The sequence below is a fragment of the Adiantum capillus-veneris genome, chromosome 17 (genome assembly GCF_014529385.1).
Source record: "Adiantum capillus-veneris isolate H3 chromosome 17, ASM1452938v2, whole genome shotgun sequence".
Taxonomy (NCBI): domain Eukaryota; kingdom Viridiplantae; phylum Streptophyta; class Polypodiopsida; order Polypodiales; family Pteridaceae; genus Adiantum; species Adiantum capillus-veneris.
In genome coordinates this window covers 136,178,160-136,196,054 of record NC_140947.1, presented here as the reverse complement: position 1 = coordinate 136,196,054, position 17,895 = coordinate 136,178,160, and positions in this window count along the sequence as shown.

The window sequence follows — 17,895 nt, the reverse complement described above, 5'->3', positions numbered from 1 at the left end:
CAAAGCAATGCCAAGCATCACATTTTCTTGGATGAGCCTCAGTCTAGCAACCTCGTCATGCTGTCGCTTGCCTATGTCAAGATCCAGTATCATGCTCCATCTCTTCAAGATGCAAAGATAGATGATTGCATCTAGACAGCAACCTGGACAACAAGCTCATTGAAAAAGGAATTAAAAGTGCACAAGTTTTGACATGCCTGTCAACCAAAGCAATGCGAAGCACGATCTTTTTATCCAAGAGCCTCTACTAAAGATGTCATCAAGAATTTGTTTACCCATGACGACTGGCCACAGAAGAACTCTCCATGCCATCAACAGACAAGCATAGGTACATTGCATATGGAGAGAAATTCATATTTCAAAAGAAACTCACATGCTGAGAATAGCATAGTGCTTCTTGGCCCTACTCGTGTTGGGCATATAGCTTGAAAATATTGTGGCTACTCTATTGATCAATGTGTTCCATAAGTATGTGTCCTTTGGACACAACACACATATGGACCAATATGTTTCCTAAGTATGTGTCGTGAGGTAACCCATTGCCACAAACTACATCACATATCCTATTGCCTTGTTACAACAAACCAATGCTAGGCAAGGAGTTTTTTGGAAGAGCACCTCATCATGAATTTGTTTGCCCATGTCAACTTCATTTGCCTTCAAGAGGCAAGCAGAGAAAGCCCTCACTCTTATGATAATTGAAAAGCCTCTTGATGCACTCATGGCGGCACTTGTTGCACATATTCTACAAAAAATGCACACAAGAAACAACACTCTTAATTGAAAATATGTTGAGCAACCTTGATTATTTCCAAGAGCCCTCCACCAAACAATTCCATCATGAGCATAATGCCACATGTCTTCAATATGCAAGCATGGGTGATCGCATTGATAGGGAGGGGACCCAATTTGAGTAGTAGGTGCATCACTCATCAAGAACTCGTGCTTCAAAAATAGTACACACTTGCTGTCAACAACATTGTAGATCAATAGCCAACCTAGATCATACTTGTTGTGTCGTCCTCACATTTGACAATACATATAAATCAAAACAATGTCAAGCATGGTGAGGACGCCCATCAAGAACTTGTTGTGCTTCATCAGTACACCACACTTGGTATACATGTTAAAACATTGTCAAGCATAATTTTCTTTTGAACATCCCTTGGCTAACAATACTATTATGAATAAAAGTAGCCCATGTCAATGCTTGCATTATGTCACACAACTTCAAGATGCAAGCACATGCAATAGCATTTGGAGAGAGCTTCACTTTGCATAAGATGACAATAATGTAGAGCTTATTTGTTCTATCCCCACACTTGACATACATATCAACCAAAGCAATGGCCAGCATGGCGAAGACTCTCATCCAGAGCTTACTGTGCTTCAAAAGGACACCACAATTTGCATACAAATCACATTTGGAATACATGGCACCCAAAGCTCCACCAAGCAAGATACCCTTTTCCAACAACTTGTGCCTATTGATCTCATTGCAAAAGGGGGGAGAGAGAGAGAGAGAGAGAGAGAGAGAGAGAGAGAGAGAGAGAGAGAGAGAGAGAGAGAGAGAGAAATGAAAATGAAATGTTATATTAACGTCTTCAAAAGGCCAAAATGACCTATGAGACCAATCAGTTACAAAATAGTGAATCTAATACCATGTCTGGGTACAAAAGAACTAGAAAAGAACTAGAAGTGGAACAAAATACTACTACTACTACTACAATCTAAAACTACGTGGGTGTAGCAGCTGATACAATAGGTACCCGGTAAACTGGATGTAACAGTGTGTGAAACAAAGATGGAAGAAATGGTGAGGATCCATCCTCATCTGCACTCTGGATGTCGAGAGAGTATGGCTCGAATCTTCTGTTGTAGTCTCCGTCGATGCTGTGTAGCTCCTCTCCTCAGTCGCGGTCGTCTGTATCTCTGTAGCTCCAATGCTCGGTCGATGAGAGTGCCAGTAGTGGTCGAATGAGTGTGGGACGAGCTCTGCAGTGGTGGCTGCTCCTCTGGCTGTCCCATATCTAGTGAAAAGAAATCTGTAATGTGTCTCTGGGACTGCCTCTCTCTAGCTCTCCCTAGTAAAGTGTCTCTATACCTGTGTAACTCAAGTAGATATAGTCCAAGACATCTCTGATCCTCATAACTCATGACCCTAGATAGAGGACCAAAACCCTCTCTGAATAAGCAGTGGAAACGCCCCCGTATCTCATAGAACATTGTGCAATGACATATGTAGTGCAACTCTGTCTCTGGCTCTCTCTGGCATAATCGGCATATCCTGCTGTCTGCTGGTATCCCTCTGAATCTACCAGTCTCAATCTCGAGCTGATGTGAGGATGTGCGTATCTGACCAATGGCACAACGCAAACCATGAGACATATGTGTGTCCATGTAGCTGGGTCGAATCACAAACCCATCTCCTGTGAGGTGGAGAAGATGCTCTCTATAGAAAGCCATCTTCGTGCTCAACTCCTGAGGCGGCTCTATCCATGTCCTCCTGGTGTCGAGCTGGATCAGGTCCTGACGAATGAGTCTAGTGATCTCCACCCGTGTAAGAGACAGCGAGGGTGCCTGAAGAGAATACTGGAAAGGGGGCAACCTGTCCATGGTGAAGCCATGCGTCTGAAACCATGAAGTCATCTGTGCATACCAGCATGAAGTGTCCCCCTGTAGAGCTAACTGTCTGGAAGACTCAAGGGCCAGTCTAGCATATCTGTCTCTAGTAGTATCCCATAGGCTGTGCACAAAGGACACTGATCTGGTAAGCGCCTCAATCTCCATGGGGGGGGGGGTAGCTAGCTCTGCTCGAATGATCGCGTGAGGTACGGAGGCCTTGGCTCTAATCAATCGGGAGATCATAGATACCAAGGGCCTCTCCATACGTCTCCAACCATCCTGGCCTACAGAAGGTCCCCAAACCTGTACCCCATACATCATAGCTGAGGCTACTAAAGTATCAAAGAGCCATAACTTTGTCCGAGGTTCCTGGAACTGAACCTGCGAACACATCCTCTCCAAGCCTCCCAAGGCCGCATAAGCTCTAGTCATTCTAGTCTCTGCTGCTCTCCCCAAAGAAAACCTCGGCCCAGTGAAGACTATCCCAAGGTAAGTGTATGCATCTGTATACTCCACAATCTCTTGACCATACATGAAGGTCGGTGCCGATCTCCTGATCCACTGCGGTGTGGTGTTAAACACCATGACCTTGGTTTTACCAAGGTTTACAGACAATCCACTATCCTCTGCAAAATTGTGTAATGCATCCAACTGTCGCTGCATACCCTCTGGTGAGTCAGAGATCAAGACAATATCATCAGCATATAACAACAATGGGATCCACGTCCCTGCCAGCTGGGCACCTCTATCACCCTCTCTGTCAATGTAATCAGACACCTCATCAACATACATACCAAATAGAGTAGGAGACAATGGGCAACCCTGTTTCACCCCGATAGTGGAGTGAACTAAGTCAGATATCCCCTCTGGGGTGCGTACATGTCCCATCACTGATTTGTATAAAGCCATAATCCCCCAAATCAACACTGTGGGCACCCCCATCTCCTGCAGTCTGCGCATCAGTCGAGCTCTCTGTACCATGTCAAATGCTTTGCGGAAATCCACAAAGCTACAATAAATCCGTCTCCCATGTGACCTGCCCTCCTCAATGATAGCTCTGAGTGCCAGAATATGGTCGAGAGAGAGAGAGAGAGAGAGAGAGAGAGAGAGAGAGAGAGAGAGAGAGAGAGAGAGAGAGAGAGAGAGAGATCAAATGCAACAAATGCCATCCATGAGACCTACCATCCGTCACTTCATCTTGCAACAAATGCAATCCAAGCGACAACATTTGACACTAGAAGAGTGCCAATAAATTGTGCTCTCAAAAGTACACCAAACTTTGCATAGATAACCACCCAATCTCTGCCAAGCAAGATGTTGTTTTCCAATAGAGCATGACCACCCATTGCAGCATGAATGTGCTTGCCCGTGTCAACTTCTTGCATTATTAAAACACAAGAATGAGTGATTGCACATGGAGAGAAATCCTAGCTACACAACTTGCTAAAAATAGTCAAAGCTTCTTGGCTTGCCCATGTTGGAGATACCCTACAATAAGAGCAACCCACACAATTGACATTCCAAATAAGACACCTATCAAGAACTTGCTATGCTTAAAACATATAACAAACTTGGCATACATGTACTCAAAAGCATTCCCCACCACACTATTGTGTTTCATTAGTTCTTGACTAACAATCTCATCATGCATATGGTGCCCATGTCATTTCTTGCATAATGCCACATATCTTCAAGATGCAAGAATAAGTAATTGCATTTGAAAAGAGTCCATCATTTGAACACATTAACAACAACCTAGAGCTTCTTTGCCGAGTTTCGGCAGATGGTCGACACACATATCAACCATAGCAATGCTAAGGACCATGAGGGTGCTCATCTAGAACTTCTTGTGCTTTAAAAGTATACCCCACTTGACACACATGTCATCGGGATTTCTTTTTGGAGAGCATTTCAAGGCGAGCGCTTTTCTGGAATTTAGTGAAACCTTGGTTAAAATAAAAATAGATCCTATGAGACATGTGCATTCTTTTCAATAGAACTCATAACGCTCCATTCCGTCCCTATTGTACAATTTGATCAAAACATAAAAAAGATGAACATTCATTATTCATAAAAATCATTACATATCATTTCATTTGTAGTAAATACACATCACTTTATATGTTGCACCTACAATCAATCGCCTGAAGGCCTTAGTTTTGTAGTACTACTCTTCTATGCAGGCAAGAGATTATTCACCACGGGCCCTAGCGGCTCAGTCAGTTTCTCTTCATTCGTATTTGTGATGATCCCAGCTCTCTTCTATCAAGTGACGGGAGAATTTCTTCTTTTCGATCAAGCTTTGCAACGAGTGCATTTTGACCTCTGTGCGCATTCAATAAAGGCCATACATTCTCAATGTTGTATTGACAACTAGCTCGAACCATTTTTTTCATATGCTGCTTCATTGTTGGGAATGGCCTCCAGGTGATCCCAAACATGTTTGATGGACGTCTCAAAATTGTCATACATTGTCGTTAGAGAGAGTAGTGCCAACATTAGTTGTTGAGGGGTGAGAAAAAGAAGATGTGAATACAAAGTGATTTTATAACATTTGAGAGGCTATTAAATTAAATAGATGACTGATTTGACACCTCAGTTATCTCATTCCTTACAACACTATGCCAAAGAAATATTTCTAGACAATGCTTTGTACAAGTGGGGCCAAACAAAAACCAACGTATAGTTGTTGCTCATTCCTTTTCTGTCTTATACCATTGGCTCGAAGAACAGTCACCAACACTATTTCTTTTTCTTGGACTTTCTTAGCGCGCGCTTGATGGTCAACAACAAGTACCCTTTTCACCATTTCTTTGGTTTTGTCCATGAGAGATTTTGATGTGCTCTCGCGAATAGTATGGGAGTGCGTGCCTCGATGCATTAACAACCTACTACATCCCTCATCCGACGGCATTACAAAGTACACAAAACAATCACAAGTTCCAATGCATAGTGTAGCATTGGAACAAAAGTGAAATACTACTTTGCCTGATGAAGTGTCACACATCTCACCGGGTGTCGGTGCCCTCAACAAACTACCGTGAAAGTGTGCACAATTAGAACATCCATAGTTTAGAAGCTTGGGGAAAACCTCATTTATGCACTTCAAAGAACCAATGCATTGGCCTCATCGTGCAACCCTAGAGAAGACTATGTTGAAAGTTTGTGGCTTTGTCCAGAATGAGTGGCATATCGATGTTTCATTGAGTCCACTGCGTGCACTTTTTCCTTTGTCGATAAAAACTTGAAAATGATGTCACCATTGTAACTCTTGGGAATCTCTGTCACCTTTACGATAAAATCAATGTTGGATATGATCTTTGTCAAGGCATTCTTCTTTGCTGCATACCTCAAAATATCCACAAGGCCATTTCATCTGTTGCGAATGATAAAGGTTGGAAAAAATCTTGGGCCGACACGTGTTTCTCATCGAGGGTGCTCAAATCAATGAATTTTGTCGTGTTTGGTTCAAATACTAAAAAAAATTCAATCATTTACCCGTCAATGTAGCCCGAATGAGATGATACCTCACCTCAATGTGTTTTGACTTGGAGTGAAATACGGGATTTCTTGCCAAAGCAATGACACTTTGACTATCATAATGTAAAACTAGAACTTATTGAATGTTTAAATCTCTCACTAAACTTGCCAACCATATAGCTTCCTTGCTGGCATCTGGCATTGCAACATACTCATCCTCTGTAAAGGAAGAATATGTACAATCTTGGAGAGATGGTCTTCAAGAAATGGCTCTTTCTGTAAAGGACTCAAAGTCTGACTACTACTCTTTAACGTTCGATTGGAGTGCTTCTAGTGAAAGATGTACCACTAGGCTTTTGAGTTTTCATAAATTTTGAGGTTGGTGTGAGTACATGCGGAGCATGCATGCGATGAGTGCACGAATAAGAAAAATACTCATCCACTCTTTATTGTTCTATTAACCTAGTAAGTGAATTGTGTTGGTCATGGGTTAGTGGGTGTTTGGCCTAGTTGGCTTGAAACCCCACGTGAAGGCCAACGTGACCCAAGTGGACTACATATGTACAAACCCATATAGTTGTAATGGTTGTGGCTCCATCCTATAGCCATCATCTCAATGCAATGTGCAAACTACTATGAGGCTAGGCTCATTGTAAGAGTATTGTTACAATACATATGTGGTAGTGATGTGTGTGAACACACTTAGGACCGCCATGACATTTTTTCCCTCATTAGGAGGGTTTTTCACCCCGTGCATTGTATATATGCCATCATTATAGGGATAAATTATCTTTCCATTGTGCACTAAGAAACACTACTCTCTTTTGTGTGCCTTGAACTTCTTCATCTTCTCCAAGCTATGTGTGTTTCCTTGCAACCCTATTTTCAACAACTGGTATTAGAGTAGGTTGCATCCTCTAGGGCATAGTTGCTAGCATTGTCAACACACTTTGCTCTATTTCTCGGATTTGGGTGAGTTTTGGTGATCATCAGTAGGTTGAATAATACTTTGGGTAAATTTGTAGAGCTTAGCCTGCTCCAATTTTCCATTCGGGCTCATTTTGACCTTCATTTCCACAACAGGCAGTACTGTGCAGGCAATTTTGTCCTTTTGTGCAAAATTTTTGTCAGTGCAATTCTCTGCATAACAGGTCCCTTACAATCTTCTTTGGGTTTTGTTATATAGCACGTGTTAGTCTCGCTGTGTTTCTCCTCTTTTCGGGTAGTTTTCACATCAAGCACAGCCACTTTCCATGGCTGACAACAACACAAATGTGTTCAATATGTTTGCTTTGAGGATATCCAACTAATGCAGAGGGACTAGAAGACCAAGCTCAAAAGCTTGATTTTAACCCAGGCATTAATTTGTGACGCTTAGTGAAAAATTTGTGTGGATAGGCTCAAACGAAAGCTAAGCACAGTGGCTATGCAGACACATTAATCACACGAGCTAATTTTCTAATGCAAAAAACTGATTATAACAATTTCTAAGTGAGGATTAGACTAGGGATGCTTGCTAAAATTAAGCATATAATCCATTCCAATCACTCTAGCAAGGGTAGTGGCTCAAGGCATACACTAAGAACGTGCCCAAAAACTAGTGTAACTAGCAAGTAGATTAATGCTAATCTAAGTGAAAATGCAAAGCAATTGATTCTTTCTTGTGGGCAAGAGGGGACTCCCAAGATCTAGCATGGAAGGGGTTAATAGATGCGGATCAATTAGCATGATCAGGAGATACTAATCACATTTCAAGCTCTGATACCACATGTTGGATTGGGGGACGGAAGCATGCTCTACCCCAAGCGTCATTAGTGAGCTAGGCTATGGAGGATGAAGCCTTACACTCACCATGATGCTAGGGTTAGGGTTAGAGCAATGGATATTAGGGTTAGGCTATAGCTTAGGGCAAAAGTATCAAGATAAAGTATAGACACAATGATGATAGCTCAAAGTGCAAAGATTGATTAAAACACAGCCTCTCAAATAGGCTTAGTGATTTACAATCATTAGCTAGAGAGGTTGCATACTGGTGCTATTGGACCATGTCATCATTTATCTTTCCTACGTGGCTAGAGGGATTTCCCATGTGGTGCTACAAGTTTCTGCTTACCCTAACACAATGTTCAGTCTAGTGGCTACCATGGTGTACATAATACTACCCACTACTAAAGAGTATGACACATTTTCCATTTCCAATTCTGAGCATTAGATTTGGGAGCATCATCCTTGCTAAGTTTTGCATATGGTTGCATTGGGGTACTTAATAAAGCCTTACCCTCGTGCATATTAACATGTTGCAAGGTTTATGTGGATATACATCGTGTAAGATAACTTTAGTAGCCCACTCTTTTTGTCTCTACTTGATACACATACCAAGAAAGTGATTTGCATCTCCCAAATCCTTCACAACAAACTACATGCTAAGTGATTTATTTAGGATGGCAATCTCGTCCTTAAATTCCCAAAGATGAGCATATCATCGATATAAAATATCAAGATGACTAGCTATCAGCTTTTGGGTATACAAACAATGGTCTTCTTGGCTTACATAACCTTGGGACTCCATGTACTTATGTTACCACTACCTTGAGTCTTGCGTCAAGCCATGCAATGCCTTTTGTAGTCTACACACCTGCTCTACTCTACTAGGCTTGTCATGTTTAACTTCAAAACCCTTTGGTTGCTTCATGTAAACATCCTCTTTTAGATTCTTGTGAAGAAATTCCATCTTCACATCCATTTGGACAAGTTCCATGTCCTCAATGGCTACTAGTCTAAGCACAAGATGTAATGCATCATCTTGACTATTAGAGAGAACATATCATTGAAATCCACACCCTTCTTCTACTTGAATCCCTTAAAAACCAATCTAGCCTTATACTTAGGCTCAAGATCTTCTACCGTGTATTTCTTCTCATACACCTATTTGCAAGGCAAGGCTTCTTTGCCCTCTGGAAATTCTACCAGTCTCCAAGTCTCATTTGCCACAATCAAAATTGTATTTTAATTAGCCTACTCCGACTTCATGCTATCTTCTATATTAATACATCTTAGTAGCAGGTTGGATCTCTGTAATCATTGACCAATAGATAGTCGAATCGTGGTTGAAAATGCTTAGGTGCATGAGAGACTCTCATGCAGCTAATTGCCTGACTATCAGAATTTGTTCTCTCTAGAGCATTACTAGTGTTAGGAACGTCACCAGTAGACTGAGTTGTTGGTCTAATCTTATAGATGAAGCTATATCTTTGAATCTACCTTTTTGATATTCTACCTCTTTAATAGGTTTCCTGCACATCTTTGATTCATCGAAGATAACATGTGAGCTCCAAGTTATGTGTCAAGATTTACAATGCCATAGATAGTATCTCGTTTCTCCATTGATGCCATAAAACCAAGTAAGGGGCATTTATGTGATTTGGTGTCTAACATTCTACGTAGATCTTTAGGCATGTGAAAATGCCTCACACCCAAATACACAAAGTTTGTCATAGTTTGGATTCTTGGTAATCCACATCTCCTATGGAATTTTGTAATTCAATGGCACACTGGGCAGTTTATTGATAATGTAAACTGATAAGGATAGCCTCTCCTCAAAACTCTGTGGGTAGGTTTGCCATATATAGCATTGTTGTGACTCTCTCCTATAAGGTTTCATATGCTCTGCTAAAACATTCTAAGTAGGTGTGTATGACGCAATGTACTACCACCTAATGCCTTGTTTGCTACATAAATTGTTGAACTCTGTGGAGACATATTGTCCCCCATTGTCAATGCGCAAAGCCTTGATCTTCTTGTCATGACTGATTCTCAACCAACGTGAGGAATGTTTGGGAAGTAGCAAATACTTTTTTCCTCTTCAAGAGGTAGACCCACACCTTCCTAGTCAGAGTCATATATAAATGCCCCCTCTAGAGACTTATGCGACATAGGATGCTCACAAAACTAAATTTAAAATAATTTGACACGGGTAAGTAGCCCAAACATTGAAGTTTTTTCATTTCTTTATGACTCATATGACCAAGCTCTCTATGCCACAACTCAATAGAAGGTAGCTGAGCAACATAGATGGAATTCACTTTCATGCAAGAGACATACAAAGAATACAATGAGACAGACTTTTGGCTTTTCAAGATAACCAAGTTTCCTTTGCAAATCATCCAAGATCCGTTTCCAAAGACAGTAGTGTAGTCCAAGTCATCAAGCTGACCGACTGACACAGAACTTTTTGTCAACTTTGGCACATGTCTGACACCTCAAAACATAAATTTAGTGCCACTATGCATACACAGTTTCACATCCCCAATGCCTTTCAAACTGCGAGGAATCACCAAGCTTGACCAAACCATGTGTGGAAGCATAAGTGGAGAATCACTCCCCTATGCAAAGTAACATGAAAGTTGGCACCGGAAGCAATGATTCAATTTTGTGCATAACATTCATTTAGAGCCAAAAGAGCATTTGTAACCGAATCAACAAAATCCACACATCTAATAGCTGCAACACATCAAGAACAACCTCAATAGGTGGAGACTCAAAGACATTGAACTCCTCAATCTTCACACTAGAACAACCTCAATCGATGGAGAATCAAAGACATTGAGCTCCTCAATCTTCACACCACTCTTTGGAGCATTAGATTTCAAATGCATTTCCCTTTCTCACAAAACAAAGTGCAAGTAACTCCACCAAAACAAGCAAAGTGATAAAAGAACAAAAGCAATAGAATCTTTTAAGGAAGGCAAATACATAACTAGTATCAAAAGCAAAGCTAGTGATTCCATTGGAAAGAATATGTTGCAACCAAGACATTCAACCAGGGTGGAAGAATAAGAAGAAAAGCAGCTACAAAGAGCCGACATTAGAGCCACTTAACAAAGTATCTAAATCTACTGCTATAATAAGTATTAGATTTGGAATTGTTGGTGAAGATGAAATATGGTCAAATTGAGAATGACCTTGGGCTTGAGAATCATGTGGGAATGATCTTGGTCTTGAGAATCATGTGGGATTTGGGCTAGCAAACCAAAGTTACATAACAAGCTCCAAATTTGATTTCCATGTCGAGAAACACCTTGAAGTTCTCTTAGGATTGTTCTTGCAGCTTTAATCTCTCTCTCTCTCTCTCTCTCTCTCTCTCTCTCTCTCTCTCTCTCTCTCTCTCTCTCTCTCTCTCTCTCTCTCTCTCTCTCTCTCTCTCTCTCTCTCTCCACCTTGCATATGGGATTCACCCCTTTGTGGATTTAATGAAATAAAAGTTGGATTCATTTATTTATTGCAAAATTCTTCTTTCTTTCTTTATCGACCTGCAAAAGGAGGGCCCTCCCCCTTTTGATTTTGCAATAGGAATCTCTCTCTCTCTCTCTCTCTCTCTCTCTCTCTACTTGATTTTGCAAAGCTGTAGTGAAGTTCTCCTCCTTCTCTCTCTATTCAGTTTGTGGCAATAAATCTCTGTCTCTTCAAATGGTCACACACACACACACACACACACACACACACACACACACACACACACACACACACAATAATGCTCACAATTGCACCAATCTCTCTGTAATCGGTAATTTGCAAATGGGTACCATTTACCTTATTCTTCTCCACGAGCAATCCCCAACCTAGAAGGCACCTTTTCAATTCTCATTTTGAATAATGCTAAAAAAAACAGCCTTATAATTTTTCCACTTATATGACTCCCCAAAAAATATTGGTCCAAACATAAGCAAAGACAAATTTTGGTGCAAGATGTTTGGGAATCCGATGAGTTGATCTTGTTGCTCAAAATATTGTCTAGACATGTAATCATATTCCCAAAACACCTTGGCATTGTCTGTGGGAATTGCAGAATGCTGACCTTCCTCAACCAAGATTACGAGCATCAATTTTATGGAAAAAAAATAGTGTGATTTAATGGATGCAGACAAATACAACTCGGCAAAAATGGAATACATATGAAGATAAAATGCATGCAATGACATAAAGAGGTATAAATAGAGACAACTCCCAAAAAAATACAAGTGGTCTAAACTTCCATCTACATCAATTCACAGCTTTTGTTGTGATCACAACAGATTTGCAAGTGGATCTTGTACTGGGCAAGGCTTTAGGACTTGTAGCCCTATAACTTTAGAGGTCCCAAGTGATGGTAAGATAAAAAACAACTAAGTAATCAAAAATCAATATAGGCCACAAGGTTACATGTAATGCTGAAATGTGAGCTAAACAAACAACTCCAATCTTAATTGAGGATGCTCCTACACAATTGACCATAGCCAAAGGACTTAATGTGGAAAAGTCACAAGAAAAAGTGGATGAGAAGAATCCATATGTGGTTGTAGTAAAATCTACAACCAAGGGGCACATTACATTGGAAAGGAAAAATTTCTAAGGATATGGTACACCAAGAAGCTATCAAAGTAGACGATGCAAAAGTATAGATATAGAGAGAATGCACCAGAGAGAGAACAAGAGTTAGTGATTGCACAAACTAACCAACTTGGCAATGAATTAGATGATTAATACAATGGGGGTTAGGGGTTCTTATATACACGTCAATTATATTGCCTAACCCAAGTCTCATGTCAAACAAGTAAAAAATACATAAAAACAAAAAAATAATAAAAATAGGAGCACATTGGGCAGTTGAGGCATAACTTCAACAGAAGCAACTCAACCACAAGAGTTGGAAAGAGCAGTAAGTTGGGACTCTAAAAGGACAAAAAATATGCTAAAAAATGCAATGGATACATTGGAAGATCAAGATGAAAACAAGGTCAATGTACATTACTTAAAATTGCTAGATTCAAAAATCAAGTTCAATTTGATGTCTTTTAGTATTTTACTCTAAGAAAGCACCTCTATAGGTAGCTACAACTATAAATACAATGGATGGGTGCATAGGACTTACTAAAGCCTTCCCAAACCTTGACCAACAGCTATTATTCAAAAAATTCTATGTCACGACTCCAAGAAACTTTCAAGAAGACCTAGTTCTAGGTGAGATTTGGATGGAAAAACATTGTGATGGGCTAGTCCATAAAGCTAATCATATACTCATTGTGAAGAAAGTCTGCAATAGCAACACCTCAGAGAGCCATACATTAACAAAACCAATGAGACATGACCATGAGGATAGGTATTCTAGTCAATACCAAATTGTAAAATCTCCTCTTTGAAGGTACTAAGCTAGATCTTATTGACAGTCTAAAAGAAAGTAAGCAAACATCCTCTACAATGCCACCAACAAGGATAAGAGTCTTGCTAAATTGTGAAAATGGAGCTAGTGTCTGATGGATAGCTCTAATTGATCAAGGTTCAAATCGCACTACAATATCTCACACCAATTTTGGAAAAGCCTTGCTTCAAAAGGGGCTCAGAAAATGGTATCTAGGGCTACTACTATTGGTGAAAGCTTGGGACTCATAGATACTACACTAGACATATAGGACCATGTAGAGAAGGTGGAATTCCAAGCGGTTGCTTCAAGATATATGCTCTAGGAAGTAGTTCTTTGTTGAAAATGGATGGCATAATGTTAGTGCAATAGAAGACCCTTTGCCTATGTCCTCTAGGAAAGATAGAACTGATATACAAGTACCACTGTTGGAGCAAGTCAAGCCAAAGACAATTGCAACACCTTAAATTCCACTAGCTCTGGTGCTATCAACCCCTAGTTCAACCCTTGGCATTACCAAGGCCATGTACCAAGAGAAGGGCAAAGCTAGAGTGAATCTTTCCAATGGCTCTGGCCTTGTCATCCCATATGTGTCTTCATTGATCTTGCTAACACCCATCCTCAAGTTTATAAATCAAGTTCAACTCAATGGACTCAAAAGAGAAAAATGGATAACAAGTTTGTGCATGGTTGAGCCAATGATCCAACATGGGTTGAATATTCAAAGGTAGCAAGGAAAAACAAGCACATGGGATGGATAGCCTCTATGTTTGCAAGAGCAAGGTGACTTCAAACATCAAAAATAAATACGAGTATTAAACTATAGATTGTAGCCTATGGAGAAAGGCCATGTACACATAGGGCAAGAAGGCAATGGCAGTCAAAGGCATCCGGTTCTCAAGCACTTATGCTTGAGCCAATGATCCAACATGGGTTGAATATTCAAAGGTAGCAAGGAAAAACAAGCACTTGGGATGGATAGCCTCTATGTTTGCAAGAGCAAGGTGACTGCAAACATAAAAAATAAATATGAGTTTCAAACTATAGATTGTAGCCTATGGAGAAAGGCCATGTACACATAGGGCAAGAAGGCAATGGTAGTCAAAAGGCATCCGGTTCTCATAAGTCTTCCATTGTGAAGGAGATTTGGATTCCAAAATGAGATCAAACCGATGCCAATTTGTCTACTTCAAGGGCTTCCCACCATGCTCCAAAGGATAATAGTGTGAAGAAGTGGGTACCAAAGACAATCAATAACAAGAAATTCCATTATTCTTTCGACATGTTAGAAGCTCTTCTAAATGGATTCATCCCCAACATTTTTTGAAGGCACATGATTATTATGAAGGAGATATGAAAATTTGGCTTCCAACAAATCTAGATTCTTCCTTGATTCTTCCATCACAAAGCTGCAAATAGAGCAAGAAGAGGAACTAATTTAGGCACATTGTTTGAAAACCAAAAGCCTCACAAGCATCAACAACTGTAACTCACTTGTGTGGAGAAGTTTCATGCCTACAATGCAAAGTTACAATTGAAATATGGTTGATGTACTCTCCAAATCCAACAACAACTTAAATAAGGATGACATTGTTGTCATTGTAGCCATGAGCATAACTCACAACCTACTTCATGGTAAGACTCTCGAATAAGTCAAGTCACAAAGTTGCAAAAAAATTCTTTGGCATAGTTGGAGTCAAAAAACGGAGTCCCTAAATGAGCAAAGCATTAGTCTCAAAGCTTCAAGTTTTACTAGACTCCATGTTGAGAGTTGTAGTAATGATGCTTGCGTTAAAGAATGAAGAGTTGAGCATATTTGAGTTATTCATGTTTGAAAAGGTGTGAAGAAAAATTGAAGTCTACTAGCATAAATTTTATGGAGCGGTGAAGAGACTTACACTCACGCATAATGCATGGTAAAATGATAGCACAATAACCTTGAAAGTGAAATCCATTCTTAAATGGGTATAGCTTGTAAAGGCATGCCATATGCTTTCATATCTAGATCTTCTTTCTAAGGAATCCATCAAAAAACTCTCTTCGCACATCATATTGTTTTTCATGTAGTTTTCTGTATGCATATAAGATGCCCCATTATTGGACCCCATACACATATGGTTGACTATAATTGGTAAACATAATTCCTATTTTGATACACTTACCCTCGTTGTCATATAAGGCTCTACTCCTGTATATATATCATCACATCAACAAATAACATTTCTTAGGGGGTCATTATATGTAAATCCTCCATATCACTTGCATTCAAGGCCTATTTAAAAAATTGTCTTACCTGTAGATTTTTTCATGAATAAACAAACCATTTTCTTATTCAATATGTGTAAACTTTCTTTGTGTTGTACCATTCTGTATGTGAAATAAAGATAAAATCTATGGTTAAAAACTCCGTTATGTTGAACTCACGTGCTATATTAACATATTTATGGGTGAACCCCCCAAACATCTTTTATCTACCCAATCAATACTTTCTATGCTTAGTGCTACTACATGTAAGTGTATATGAAAGGCTTGTAATCTTATGCACCTCAAGGCTCAATCTGAGCTTGAGGTTGGTTCTGTAATTTTATGCTATGCTTTATAAAATTCATTCACTAATTGTAAGTTTTGCTAAAAAAGAGAAGAAGAAGTGTATATGAAAGGCACTTTGGGTTTTTCCCCTTTGGTCATCTAGATATTTAGAACCTAGTCTTCTTATCTTACTTTTGTACCTACCTCATAATAAATAATGAGCATCATACTCTCTTAAAGCCAAACAACATAAATCCTCAATAATTTGGACCTGCAGAATGTACAATGGCATTTGGATCTTAGCAACACAAAGATAGAGCCGAAGCTTTCAACAACCTTTTAGCCTCCAGTGCCACCTTTCAATAGTGTTTAGGGACGAGCATTCAAATTGAAAGCGGGGAATGTTAACTGACTTCATCTGGAAATCATAGACTCATCTCATCATATATAGGTTGAAACCATTTGGGTATGTAATCATGCAATTCACGATGCTGTTGAGCATGGAGAAGGTCAATGTTCCTTCCACATCTGTGTTTTGCACTTCTTTTTAAGTTTTTAAAATTGAAAATTGTTCTAGTTTCTACTTTCAAAATAGAACTTTCTACTTTCCTCACTTCCTCCCCCCTCCCCCTCTCTCTCTCAGGCTTCTAGTAGTCCAACAATCATCTTTCTTGCTTGAGCACAAACTTGCTCATGGGTGGACTGGATCAGAAGTCTCTCTCTCTCTCTCTCTCTCTCTCTCTCTCTCTCTCTCTCTCTCTCTCTCTTTGAGTGGACCTTGCATGCTTGCTAGCTCCACGCCAATGAGGAGGCTCGATTATTCTGCGCAGGTGTGAGGTTGGAGGACCTGTGTGTGTGTGTGTGTGTGTGTGTGTGTGTGTGTCTTGATTTGTATCTCTCTCATATGAGCATGCATGGTTGTGCATTGTGTGATGGCTAGCTTGAGGAAGCCCGAGGGGCTTTTTTTTGGATGTGTGTGGGTGGGAGGGAGGGGGGGCGGGGGGTTTAAGACATGGTGAGTTGGTTTAGAACCAACCTTACAATATGACCACATCAGTGACACTTTTTAGTAAGAATTCCTTATACTAACCTCATTGTTAGCATTGTCTAATTGCAACGTGCCTAATTTATTTTGTAACAAGGTGATGAATGTATGCCATACCTTTAAAACAAGAGAAGCTCACATGACCCATTGAATATTAGAACTAGGATAAATACCTGAGTTATAAGATATGTTCCCATTTAGGACCACACAGTGCTCCAATAGATTTATACGCTGCGACCCTAGAAACAGAATGCTATCAACGGTGTAATGGTACAATATTAGTATCCAATTGGTCAAAGCAGGGGTTTGGCACCCAAAATTTTCTTGTCCTTTAACTCCCATGTGGTGGGTCTTGCTATAGGCACATGGTTTTATCAAATGTTATTTTAGAAATGGCTTTTGCAAGAGACGAATTCTAAACCAGATGTGGCTACGTTTATTTTGCAAATAGTAGATGATCTCAGCTCTAGTTTGCACCACTTTGGGCTCGCATCAGCGCACCATAGCCTCAAATCAAGCCCCGATAGTTTGAATGTTCTTAATATGGCACCTTTACCCTATCCGTTGCAAGCTAACAATACACACATAGAAGAATGGACTCATGACACTCTAAAGCAAGAGACTCACATGACCCATTGAATATTAGACCTACCCTTTGCACGCTAAAAATACACACATTGAAGAATGCAGGCCTACTGCTCTTCTTCCTTAAGCCATGTTTTAGCATGCAAAAAAGTAATGTGAAATTGTCGCATTGCAAATAGGGTAAGTGTGCCAGTAAAAAGACGGGTCCCTCTTTAGGACCCGTCCTACCCCTAATAAAATAGAAAAGAGCTACTCTAACTTCAAGACACCACAAATGGGGTAATTGTTGGTAGTGTAGATATGAGGTGGTTACTTGCGATTGATTGTGGAATGAGTTAATTCCTGTTGACCGTTTTGGCACCAATATCCCCCATGCTAGTCTCGTCAATGGGACACATTTTTGTTACATAGGAAAATGATGTTTTGTCTGTCGTTTTTGCTATGAAGCCTTGCAGGC